Source organism: Haliaeetus albicilla, chromosome 11 (assembly GCF_947461875.1).
Source record: "Haliaeetus albicilla chromosome 11, bHalAlb1.1, whole genome shotgun sequence".
Taxonomy (NCBI): domain Eukaryota; kingdom Metazoa; phylum Chordata; class Aves; order Accipitriformes; family Accipitridae; genus Haliaeetus; species Haliaeetus albicilla.
Window position 1 is genome coordinate 31,015,220 of NC_091493.1, and position 13,142 is coordinate 31,028,361.

Here is a 13,142-nt window from a genome sequence, read left to right on the forward strand (position 1 = left end):
CCTTCATGGAAAATCGTCTTTATTTGAGTGAAGAATACTGAGAGTGTAACTTTTCCAGCCACCTATAAAGTATGTTTTTCTAAAACAGGCTCCTCTCTCCCAATTCATCAATGTACATCAAGCCAGCAATCCCTAGGAAGACACGGCATTTAACACATTAAGTTGTGGATGAGAGGAATGCGGTCAGTCTCAGCTTCTCTCTGCCTTTGCTGCATGTTGAGCTGGATGTTTCACCATTAGTTTCTCCCATTTTCCTTCTAGAAATGAACGAAAATCTGCAGAGCAAGAGGATTCCAAACTGCACATTTTACCCTCCTCAGGTTGTTCAGGTCCAATAAGAGTAACCTGCTAATTACAGACACCCAATGGACTGATATTTTACTGCAAGGGTTTTTTTGATAAATATATGATTGTAACAGCCCTGCTCATGTTGAAACCAGCAGGATCTAAGGCTGCCTGGGGAAGAACTGCTGCTGAATGAATTCAGGCTCCAGTTACACCAAAGCCCTTCCACAAGCTCTTGCATAGACAACAGAGCTACTTTCATGACTTAGTATCTCAAACATGGTACTTTCCAGGCTGGTGAAGAAGCGGCCATACTTCTTCCTCCATCAACTGCCACACTCTTGTGAGAAAGGCCTTGTGGTATCTACTGGGGGTGATACGGCTGAGGCATCTGTGCTCCCTGAACACACTTCAGCTACCAGCAAAGCCGAGAAGGCACTAAAAGCAGCTTTCAGGATAAGACTTGCTTTCCTGACCTTTATACTGGCTTTTTTGCTGGTCCTTAGGAACAAAAGGGGATTTTAGTGGGACTTGGGACAGACAGCAGAGCAACTACATCACTTTTCAAAGGCACATTGTGCTTGTGCATGTCCAAAAGAAACAGAAAGCATATTCCAAGGGAGGTGAGCAGCAAAAGCAGCCTGCCTAGGATGTACAACTCCTGTTCTCGTGCCACATCTCTTCATTCTGCTCAGCAGCCTTTCTAAACGTGTTTTCTTTCTCCAGAGCATCTGGACTAATGAGCTTGGTCAAGGCATGACATCCACACTCCTATTCCCAGTTCTGGACTAAATCAGGGCACCCCTCACTGTAGACCTGCTCAGAGTCTTCCAGCAAGGTTTGTAATTCAATGGAAAAGACCCAGGACAGAATGAATCCTGTCAAATTTCCTCTGCTTAGTAGTGGGGGGAAGGACAATAAACATTCAAAAATCATTTTCTAGAATGCCAGGTAGGGGACAGCCTGCATATTGGCTGGTGAACTGTCTGAACCACACAGGACTGGCACCAAGCCAGTAATGCAATCAGTGATGCACCCGCAGCTGGTCAGATTATAAAAGCATTGCGCCTTACTCACCTTCCGCTGCCTGCCTGCCTGCCCTCAAGCAGTACCTCTCCCTAACCCAGATATCTCCTAATGACCTGGAGTTAAAAGGCAAAACAAAAGGTCATTCTGAGCAGTGTTTAAGGTAACTAGGTCATTTTGTCAGAACTGCCTGGATCCAATTTGGAGGTACTGATCTCAACCTCATTTAGTGACAGTTAAAACAGTACATTTAGCTAGCACCTCAAAATACAGCTATAGCTGGTATATGCTCACAAGGCCTGCAACCACTCCTCCAGCTATAACCTGTGACGAGAAGCAGCCTGTTGGTTAACTCCAGCTGTATACAGCCAGGAAAATCACCTCATTGAATGCTTACCATACAAATGGATTTTATTGCAGTTTCAGATTCGCGGTAAGTGCTCTTTGATCTCAGACGTCCTTCCCATCATTTAACTTCTTATTTTTCTACAGACTTAGCCCCATGATTTAACATTTCCTTTACAGGCATGGCATACACCAGGACTGCATCCTGCAGGTAGGCTAAGTAAGAACATACCTTAACCAACAAACCTAAACCAAGGTGCAACAAAAATGCAGCAGTCTCAAGATGCTGCCTGGGTTTGGTATTTGCTAAATCATTTTCAGTTAAAAGTATGTTTTATTTTCAATAAATACATTCCAACTTTGTCCCAAATGCAGCTGTGATTCCAGACCATAATAATTGACAATCCATATCTAGAACTAGCTAGTATCATTCTTCAAGTAGGAAGGAACAAAAACATACGTAGAAATGTTCTATGTCACTCTTACACGGAGTTTGGGATTCCTTAGTCCCTGGGGGCTGAAAACCACACACAGGTGCCTCAGATGCACTTTGGGTGGAGACAAACTTATTCAGGTATGGAAATCTGGGGAAATCACAAACTGAGAAAAGGAGGAGGCTTAATTAGAATATTGTATTAGGCAAGCACTGTAAGCAGGGACCACAATGTCAAACCTCTTCCTCTGAAGAAAGGGAGCTGTGAAAGGGCTGTCCCTTCAGGTTGTTCCTAGCCCTCTTCCAAAAAATCTAAATACTTAGTAGATTCCCCAGGAGAGACAAGGGTGACCAGGAACCCATGCTCATAGACTTGGAGAACACTGCTGTTCTCAGTGCATCTTCCAGGAATATGTCCTGAAAACCAGAAATTATGCCCCTCCTCTCATATGCAGTCAGTAACTCCAGCATTTAATCCAATCAATTCCCTGGAAAAGGCTAGAAATTAAGGTTGGCTCACTGCTGGACTGTGAGAACATTAATGCATTAGTTTATTTGTTGATTTTCTCCTGTTGACATAATAAAAGTCATAATAAGTATGCAATAAGTATGTAATAAAAAAGTTAAGTTAAACTTACTGCATTGCTGCTGACCTTAAACTGCTAGACAACAAAGACAACAAAGTTTCCCATTTAGCAGATCTGTTTAACTTCTAGCATAATTGACTAACATCTGAAGAGCTGCAGATTAAAACAATGATTGCAGGGGTGAGGGGGAAGTGAAAAAGCACACACAGTTATTCCCCTTCCAATTTGTCACAGAACAAACAGAGCTACTGATCAGTACTAATACTCCACAAACTGAATTTGTCACCACATAGCAAACACTTATGTACAGAATTTAACCACAGACGTGTTCCTGGAAAGCCCACTGGGCTGTAACTGAGTAGATAAACATGTATTACTTGCTGAATATCAGTTGGTTGGTGATCTGTTAAAGATCTTGTGGTGTTGCAAAATTAAGCGCTTTGTGGCAGCTGGAAACTGCCACCAATATTTTAACCTGAAAGTGAACTGCCTGGAGGTAGTACAAGAAAGGACTGCTTTTTATGCAAGAGGATTGCCAGCCGCAGGCTTCTATTTGCTGTGCAGAAAAATAATGTCTTCTGGAATACCAAATCAAATCTATCAAGTGCAAGAAAAACCCCTGTGAAAAGCATTTCCGTGAGTGATGGTGGGCAACAACCTAAACCAGCACAGAAACATCTCCAAACAAGACATCAGTGACAAGTAAAGACACCAGGAAACAACTTCGCTCATCCTCTCATCTTCTCTCTCCTCTGCTTTTGTGGAGGAAAACTGATTTTCAGAAACAAATATTTTACTAAAAAGCTGTAAAAAGGTTATTAAAACACCTTTTTTTTTTTTTTTTTCCTGACAATGTTGTGTTGAAAGCCCAGAGCTCCATCAAGATCTTGGAATTTAGTAGCTTCCAGTTATGCAAGAGAGGATTCTCCCATTTTTTAAAAATGGAAGTGGGTATTTCTCCCTCTTTCAAAACTGTAGGACTTCTCAAGGGAAAAAAAAAAGTCAATTCCCCATTTTTTTCCAAATTTCTGAAAAAGTTAGAATTTTCCAATGGGGAAAAGCAACAGTAACAAGAAAAAAGTTCCCCCCACTCCCACTGCTCAGGGAAAATATCCCAGTTTTCACGCCCAAAATTAGTGAGAATATCTACCAAAGTCCAGCACCTGAGAGTCCAGGAGTAACTGCTGCCTCCAGAGCTTTCCCAAGGAAGAGACACATGTACAGGCTGTATTTCTATTACTCCAGTGTCTGGAGAATGCAGGCGGGTGGGGAGACCACCTCATTACAGTGGACATTAATTAATGCTGATAAGCAGGGAAGGTTTGCGCCCTACACAAATGGGTGAGTCACCGAAAAGTCCAGGAGGACAGGTGCTGACTCCGTTCCTGCTCCACTCTGGCAATCGGCAACCTGGCAGGCAGGCACACCTCACCCAACACTCTTCATATGCCCAGCCCTAGCATCGACCACCTTTCTAAACACCAACCCCCACCATTGTGGCAATTAATAAAATGCATAATAATATACTAAATAAATAGAATAAAATAATTCTTCTCTTCCACTGATTCATTCTGACCTGGCTCTAAACAGCCTGACAGGTGGAGGAGGACAGTTTTCTGACTTCTTTCTGATGTTTTGCTTTTACATATATTTTCTACTTGTGTCACTTTTTGTATGCTTCAGGAAGGACAGAAAGTTACTGTTCTGATTTGCACTGTCCTGTTCAAGTACTGAATGTGCAGCCACATAATGTCATGCGTGGGAGTGATTTAGGTCAGAGTTTATTATATTCCTAGTTTCATATGTGAACACTTTTCTCCTCCTCCCCTCCCCCCAGGTAAGAGCAAAATGCTTCTTCTACAGAAGCAGAGCAAAGTCCTCCTCCTGCAGTTAGGAAGCACCAAGCAAAGAGGAAAGCAGCACATGCTATCATCAGCATGGTCTTGGGGCCAAGTACAGCGCCAGCAAGAAGTCTGTCAAAAGATCATTTATTTGTGTATAATTTACCTAGCTAGACTCAATGGCCTATGCTTGGGCTGTCTATTGCTGCAATATAGAATTACATGTCTCTCTAAGGTAACATGACAGAAGATAATATAACTGTATTTCAAAGATGACATAATAATGAGTTTGGAAACTAAATAAGAGACAGATCTTCAGTGATCACAGCTTCCAAAAATTGTGCGCTTGCAAAGTGCACACAGCAGATTCCTGCAGAACTTAGATACAGACCACTATGAAATGGTCCTGAGTACCGACATCCTAATTAGAGATAGTCCAACAACTGGATCAGATACCCATTCAGATTCAGAATTTTGCTCTGTGTGGATATACTGTGCTTTTAAGCTACTGGTTATTCTGGATGGAGATGCCATTTTTGTTACAGTGTTTGGCACACAGTAATCCTTGCTGAGTGTTCTGACTTGCGCTATGCTACTGAAGTGTGTAATGTAATGAAGTCCTTGAAACAAATTGCAAAGAGGATGCTTGCAGTATTAGTCATGATAGCAGTTTTCAATATTCACTAACAGCATGGTTCCTGATCTGCATTTTAGCACAAAGAGGAACGCTTCCTGTTTAGAAAGCCTCACATGCTCTCTGCAAGAGCTAGCAAGAAATATAAACCACATTTTAAACAGCTAACAGCAAGGACAGAGTCCACACAGTTTTGGAAATGCTATAGTCTTTGCAGCCACATATATCCTCAAAAACTGACAGCCTTTGACCAAGTGTTTATTACACACTTGAATACTAACAGTAACAAACTTGGATGTATTTCTTTACTGCTAAAAACCAAAAATGCACTAAGGAAATAATCACCGCTTGCACACTATCCCATTTCTATATCCCATAGTATAAAAGACAAGTTTCTTACCTTCCCAAGTAAAAAAAGCTAATTGTAAAATTCTGATAAAGCCAAGCTGATTTGTACTTGGTTGTGCTCCCTTAATGCATTCCTGCTGACACTTTGCAAGAATACCACCGACAGATTAGACAGACAAAGGAAAACTATATTTAAACTGAAACTTAATTCTAGCAGCAGATGATATGTACTTGACATTTTCCTGGTGAAGGGTTGCATCTTTTCTGTTGTACCCGAGCTTAGCAGCAATGGTGACATTGACTGATCTGCTTTTCCACAGAGGTCCACAATTCATCTGCTTAATCCTACACAGTAACTTCAGGTGAGCTTCCAAGTAATGCAGCAGAGGTCCAGCCAGAGGACGTTTATAAAGTACTTCTGCTAATCACTGTAGAGGGGACACAACCTTGACAGAAGTGTCAGAGAAGGACATTGTCCAGCTTTGCTGTCTTATCATACCCAAACATAGGGCTATTTCAGTCAGAAGGCCATAAAAAGTACCCTAGACTTGGTGACAAGAAGATGGCCTTTTAGTTTGTGTCAGAAAATAGAAGGCAAAAGTTATTCTGTAGTGCAACTCTGAATTGTTCTATAGTCTTCACTAATGACAATTGCCATTGGCTTCTGCTTTTCATCTTAGTTTGGCTTTATTGGTCCCCCACAGATTTCAATTGTTTTCATACTTCATAGCACCATAATCAAGTTCCAAGAGAAATCTTAGGATTTCCAAGAGAAGTCAATTTATTATCTAATACAGTTGCCATACAGCTGAAAAATTACCAAATCCAGCATAAATCACAAAAGCTGTGATTTTGTGTTTTACTGGACAAATTCATACCCAGAGAAAATCCATTGATCCAGGTACTTCCCCAGTTCTTCAGTTAAGTTCTTCAAGAATTTGGAATAAATCAAAATGTAAAGATTAGAGCCCAAATTTTGGAGACTTCCATATGTGTGGTATTACTAGATTTGGAATATTCTTCAAAACCTCAACTCTGGATACTTTCTCCTTGAGAAAACCTTGTAAGGCTGATTTTCAACAGCTTTATGTCATTGATGATACCATAACTGAAGTTAACCAACTGAGTAAGGTCTACTGAGTACATTGGGAAGTACCCAGCCAATGAATGCAGTTTAGAAGCATGTAATTTTTTTTTTTACAGTTACAGCATAAAAAGAACGAAATTAGAGAGAAGGATTTCCTGATTTATCTCCATTTTTATCTGCAACTACATGGTTCAAAGCCTACTTTTCTGTCGTGGTTTAACCCCAGCCAGCAACTAAGCACCACGCAGCCGCTCACTCACTTCCCCCCCATCCAGTGGGATGGGGGAGAAAATCGGGAAAAGAAGTAAAACTCGTGGGTTGAGATAAGAACGGTTTAATAGAACAGAAAAGAAGAAACTAATAATGATAATGATAACACTAATAAAATGACAACAGTAGTAATAAAAGGATTGAAATGTACAAATGATGCGCAGGGCAATTGCTCACCACCCGCCGACCGACACCCAGCCAGTCCCCGAGAGGCGAATCCCTGCCCCCCCACTTCCCAGTTCCTAAACTAGATGGGACGTCCCATGGTATGGAATACACTGTTGGCCAGTTTGGGTCAGGTGCCCTGGCTGTGTCCTGTGCCAGCTTCTTGTGCCCCTCCAGCTTTCTCGCTGGCTGGGGATGAGAAGCTGAAAAACCCTTGACTTTAGTCTAAACACTACTGAGCAACAACTGAAAACATCAGTGTTATCAACATTCTTCGCATACTGAATTCAAAACATAGCACTGTACCAGCTACTAGGAAGACAGTTAACTCTATCCCAGCTGAAACCAGGACATTTTCTCAGGCATGTGCGATACTGGCAATGACCACTTCTCCAACCGCTCTCCACCCTCAAAGCTGCCTTCAAATTTCAATGTAAAGTTCTGACATATCAGCTCCAAAAAGTACGAGCAATTTGGAGATTACTATTGGCCTGCTGAAATGGCTGATCCATAGGAGCTGCTATTAGACTGATAAACAGTGCTGCCAAATCATTGTCAGCTTCACAGTGTAGTTGAGCACCCATGTAACTAGTTCACATTATGGGTGCTAATCTCAGGGAAGACCAGGGGAAGAAAACATTGCACTGCTATCAGTCCGAGCATTTCATAACAAAACCCAGAGATCCAATAATCTTTATATTAGGAAGATAATCCTCACCCTCCACAACTCCACCTACAATACAGCCAGAGAACTCTTTGTCCAGAGAGCAGTTTTGTCAGTAAAAAGCTGTCCTGTATGTAGACTTTCCACCTCTCCACCGCTCAAGAAGGGAAGTCTCTCAGCCACCTATATATATAGATCAATAAAGCTTGCTTTTAAACCCCGTGACTCAATTATCTGGCGGCATTCTTGTACCTTCAGCAACAAACATGAGCCAATGTCTTCAGCCCTTAGGAAAGTGAAATTGCTTACACCACCTTGTTCCCTCTGGCAGGGCTGAGGTTTACTGCTGTCATCCTCGGGTAGGATACAGCGAAAGAAATGCACTCCAGAGCAGCAAATAAGAAGAACAATGCTTGAGGGCTTCTCAGACCTAAAGACACTTTGCTGGTTCACACTGGTGAAGTGTAAACACCCTGCAATTTTATTCAGTGGTTTATATACTCTACATTTTCACCTACTGAGCAGTGTTATGTCCTATGAAACATCCTGTCTTTTTCATAGTAACATCTCCTTCGGCATTTTTCCTACCATTTAGATAGTAGGAAATACAACTACTTTCCCATTTGGAAGTCAAGAACAAATGGATGTTTTCCTTACCATGACAGTCTCAAGAGGATTTTCACACAGCACCTGTTAAACTCTAGAAAAAGCTGCAGTTATGTTTTTTTTTCTCAGATCTTTAACCCACATATACGTGTCTAACTTCCTCTGTCAAAACACTGCTGTTCTTTATATTATTGGAATACCTAGATCAAAGACCAAATTTCAATGGTTTTGGCATGACATTCACACTGGAAGGGACCATATTGAAACTAAAGAGCTTGCAGGATAGTTAGAGGATGCAACAGATGACAGTGATAAAAAACAGGACAAACAGAGGTAACTATATGGGATCATGTGTTACCTAAGTAACTCTTACGCAGTCAGCAACAGATCAATTTTTTTCCTATGATGTGTCTCTGTATCAAGATTTATACCCAGTAATTCAAAGGGGATGACCAAATTTTGCCCTTAAGCAGCCTCTGATTAAAAAAAAAAAAAAAAAAAAATCACTTGGCTTGGGAAAAGAAGGTCAGTAAGAAATGAAAAAAAGTAATTGAGCAAACAAAAATGTTGCAAGATGAAAGCTAACCACTCTTCCATAGAAGTATGTCATGCTGTTTGCACCAACCCTGTGACAGCACAGAGAACTGCATATTACTCCCTGCAACCTGAGCTGGAGCCCAGCAAGGTAGACACGAGCAGCAATAGCTGCCTTAGCTGTTCTTGGACATTCTCTATTTGGACTTAGTAGAAAGCTCATTAAAACACAACAGCAAGATCCCTCAGAGCATAGAGGCGCAGGCCACACTTTGTTAAAGAATAACAATCTCTGCAGCAACAGGCAACTGCTCAAGCTTCAGGCCGTGTAAACTGTGGAAGAATTGAGAGGGACTTCTCCCAGCCTCCAGTAGAAATCCACTGGCAGTCACTTAAATGCATTCTCTTAAGATGACTGGAACCAACAATCACAAGGGCTCTCTGCATGAAAAGGTTTACTTCTTCAATTTTAAACTCTATTTTAACTCTGGGCACTGAACCTCCATTAGAAAAGTTTCAATGTCTGAAAATCATATGGAAATTCTACTGTAAAAGTGGCTTCATTGAGAAAATCCTTTTCCAAATCATTGCAATTTAATGGGAAAAATCCATTTCAGACTGAAATTCTTCTTCACCATATAGATCTATAGCAAATCTGTACCATTTGCTATAGCTCTTTGAAGACATACTTGAGGTGATCTTCTAATCACATAAAACATACCACTAACAGACTAGAAAGCCAGTTGGTAGGCAATGTCCCATTCAAACAGTGTTTTCAGGTCTGCAAGCTTGTAAGTAGGCTGGATAAGTCACTAAGGTAAATGCACTGCATCAAAACAAGTTATTATTACGTGAGGGTGTAGCTGCCACAGTATAAAAGATGGTTGAGTAAGCAGATAGAATAGCAAAGAGTGAGAAGCTAACAACAGTGCTAAGGTGCTAAGGACATTACAGAAACAACAACTGATATTCTACTGAAAGAGGTAAGTGACTGTAGACAAAAAACCCCTAAATTTAAAAAAATGTTGCTTGCTTTGTCCACTTCTTGGGCAAAGGTGCTTAGCTAATGTTAGCTCCCTGTCGCCACAAGAGTTGAGACTTCAATGATATTGTTGATCTCTTCTCTCTCCTGTGACACAAAGCATGTTTTGGTCTTTCGTAGTAAGCTCATTTAAATGATGCTAGGAGAGTTTTATGGTTTTATGTATGAGGAGTATCTTCTCTAGAATATCTAGTTCCACATACCAGTCTTGACTAACAGCTACTATATGATCACTTGCTTTGTGCATTTGTACTTTGGGGCTGGAGATGGGAAAAAGAAAGGGGATGGAGAGGGGAAAAGAAGAAATTCTAAGTTCTTAACTCTTATGACAACTATTTTATACATGGGAACCTGTGAGATACTGAATCAATGTATACTGGTATGTATTTTTGAAGAGCATGTGGACTTACTGCAAGACTGGAAGCAAGCAAATAGCACTGCAACCCACAAGAAAAAAAGGAACATCCCAGCAACAGCACAGATGTTAATTTCTTCTAAATAATGAAGTACTACTAAGGAATATAAACTACACCAGTGATTACATCGAACTAAGTGAAGCCATCAACTTTACTGCCTGGATACACCTCCCCAGACAAATATCATAGGGTTGTGGGTTTTTTTTTTCCCTTAAGGTTTTTTTTCCTTTTTTTTTTTAAACAAACATGGATTGCAAAATTTGGAGATAAAGAGAATACAAATGAGATGAAATCTACCTGGGTGTTACAGAAGTGTTTCCTAATGTGTCTTCTTGCAAAAATTTAATCCCCAAAAAAGAATTTAAAAGCACCAGTGTGCAACACTTTTGAATGAAATGGAAGATAAGGAAAGTAAAGAAAGACTTGCTGTTTCCAGCACTTGGCAGAATCTCCAGAGCCCTGGGTTCTCCTCCAACTTTGTTGGGAGGCTGAAGTCAAACACGACCTACATTAGTTCCTGCTCTACCTTTGAATATGGGACCCTCTCCTTACATTTAGTCAACAAGCTGGGATCTGGATGTATTACTCTAATATGAAATAATTAATGATATTACTTACACCAAAGGTATTACAGCAATATGTGGGTGTTTAAAATTAAGAATGGTATGTGACTGCATATCAGGAGGAAGTCTTGCAATGACCTGCACTCCACACCATGGGCTGGAACATGTGTAAGCTTGGGATCTCAGCACCCAGAAGAGAACAATAAAGGGTGTTACCACAGAACAAGTCTTTTTTGTGGAGTATACGCAACATATGGAGCAGATACTGTTTACTATGTTCAAGCAGTTTTTAGTCTTTACAAAGTGACTGAACAGATTAACACAGTTCATGTGTTCCTCTGTTATTCAGAATTATCTGCCAAATATTCATATAATTAATGATCCATTTCTCATTGATAATGCTGATTTGACATTTATAGAATTTATAGCATTTATTGTGTGCTCCTGCAACCAGATGGACAGGTTGCATTGTACGATACAGACATGGGCCCTGCTTGGATGCCATAATTGCCTCAAGGAAGGTTTTAAGTAAGTAAGTTGGATGTTACCAGTTATAAACAGAGATGTGGTGTTGCAAGAATATTTTCTAGCATTTGCCTTCCTGTTGCATGCTTCTACGAGGAAGTACCTTCTTTGGATTGCTACAGAGTGAGTCGAAATGCTGTGATTGCAGTCATAGCAAATTCATTTAAAGCTACAGACGGATTGTCAGAGAAGCTCAAAGTGCAGTCTTGGGGCAAACCATGTTATGGCAGGTGTCGTGTTTGAAAGGTTAAGGAAGGAGCAGGCTCAGGACCTCCAAGCAGCCTCAAAGACAGTATTGACCCATGGTGCAGAGATTAATCTTGGCAGTGTACACTGTGGTGTGGGTGAAATAGCCGCCTCAGGCTTAAAAGGTACTCAAGGCAGCATGAGCTAGTGCTTGAAGTGCCATCCCAGGATGTACAAGGCTGGGGCTGAAGACACACTCTGCTTCTGACTAGTTAAAGCATTTCTCAGGTTTGTATCAACCACAGCAAATTATACTGCAAAACACTCAAGCCCAGCTGGAAAGTGCCAAGACATTGTGCTTCAACATTTCAGAAAAAATCATGCAATTCTCTTCAGCTAAAATTGTCCTCTTGCTTTTTAAGGCTTGAAAGATCCTCAAAGTAAAATAGAGCTCAGTGAGCTTTCTGAAACTGCTAGAGACAAAAGAAAACCCCTTTCCAACCAGCTCTAACACTGGTATCTTCTAGAAAGTACTTTGTAGGAAACAGTCTGAACAGAAATCAGCTCCTCGTAAGAGAAAATGATAAGAGCTGACTGCAAAAAGCCTTTGGCAGCAACCACTGGGGGCTCAAGAGCTCAATACAGCTGAAGAGCATTACTTGCCTGGGTTTGCTGTTAAGTGCTTTCCCTTCCATCATTTGTTATAATTAACAGACAAACAAGCCCCATTCCCTCCCAATTCCTAACAGAAAATACCAACTTCATAGCACAAGCAATATGCTTCAAGATCTGGCACAGGCACAAAGCAATCCACATCAAAGGCAGGTCTCACCAAAAGTGGATGAGAAGTCACAGGAGCACCGTGTTAACACTATGTTAACTAACAGAAAAAACTTACACAGAAGCAGCAATCCTGAACCTCCTCCCCACCCCAAATTTCCCAGCTTGTTGTCACAAAGTCTCATGTCATTTAGCAACTACCGGCAGGAGAACTGGAGTGTCACTAGAATTTCAGTATTTTTTACTGAGGAAGAGAGTATTTGAGTATCATGCTCTAAGCTGTGTGTACTGCAATAACCTGTGAGCTCAGAGGCAGAAGAAACATGTCAGAGGGGATAGAGCTCCCTGATAAAATCCTCCTGGGTCCTCAGAGCAATAGTCTTCCCCTGATGCATTCCTCCAGAAAAGCCTGGAAAAGGAACACAGTATTTTTGCATCTGCTGGAAAGCAGCCATCAAACTGGGTCTTACCAAGGATGACAGATGCAAGTTTGAGTCGGATATTAGGCAAAACCTTCTCCCATGCCAGCACTTCCCACTGAAACTGGGAAGACATTGGTCCCAGCACTAGTCTCAAATATACAAACCCCAGAATCGCAGGACTGGGGAAAAAACCCAAGCAAACCACAGAAACACATACTCCACCTCAGCTGCTTTTGAACGATCTGGTCCAAAAGGGCTGAAACATTCTCCTGCTGAACCTGAGAGGTGAAGGCATTAAGAGACTTCCTGGCATTACAAACACGATCAGCATAAACAAAAGCCAGGACTGAGTTACTGAAGGACGACTGGTCTGAAATGACTGT

General features: G+C 41.2%; 1 protein-coding gene across 1 annotated transcript in view; it reads left to right on the forward strand.

Moving 5' to 3' along the window:
- The first annotated feature begins 9,745 nt into the window (after positions 1-9,745).
- The window catches only part of ACSL5 (acyl-CoA synthetase long chain family member 5), a 31,160-nt gene continuing 27,763 nt past the window's right edge, over positions 9,746-13,142 (forward strand). Inside the window, exon 1 of the mRNA XM_069796979.1 lies at positions 9,746-9,808. The gene's annotated coding sequence lies outside the window, so the exon portion shown is untranslated. The remainder of the gene's footprint in view (positions 9,809-13,142) is intronic.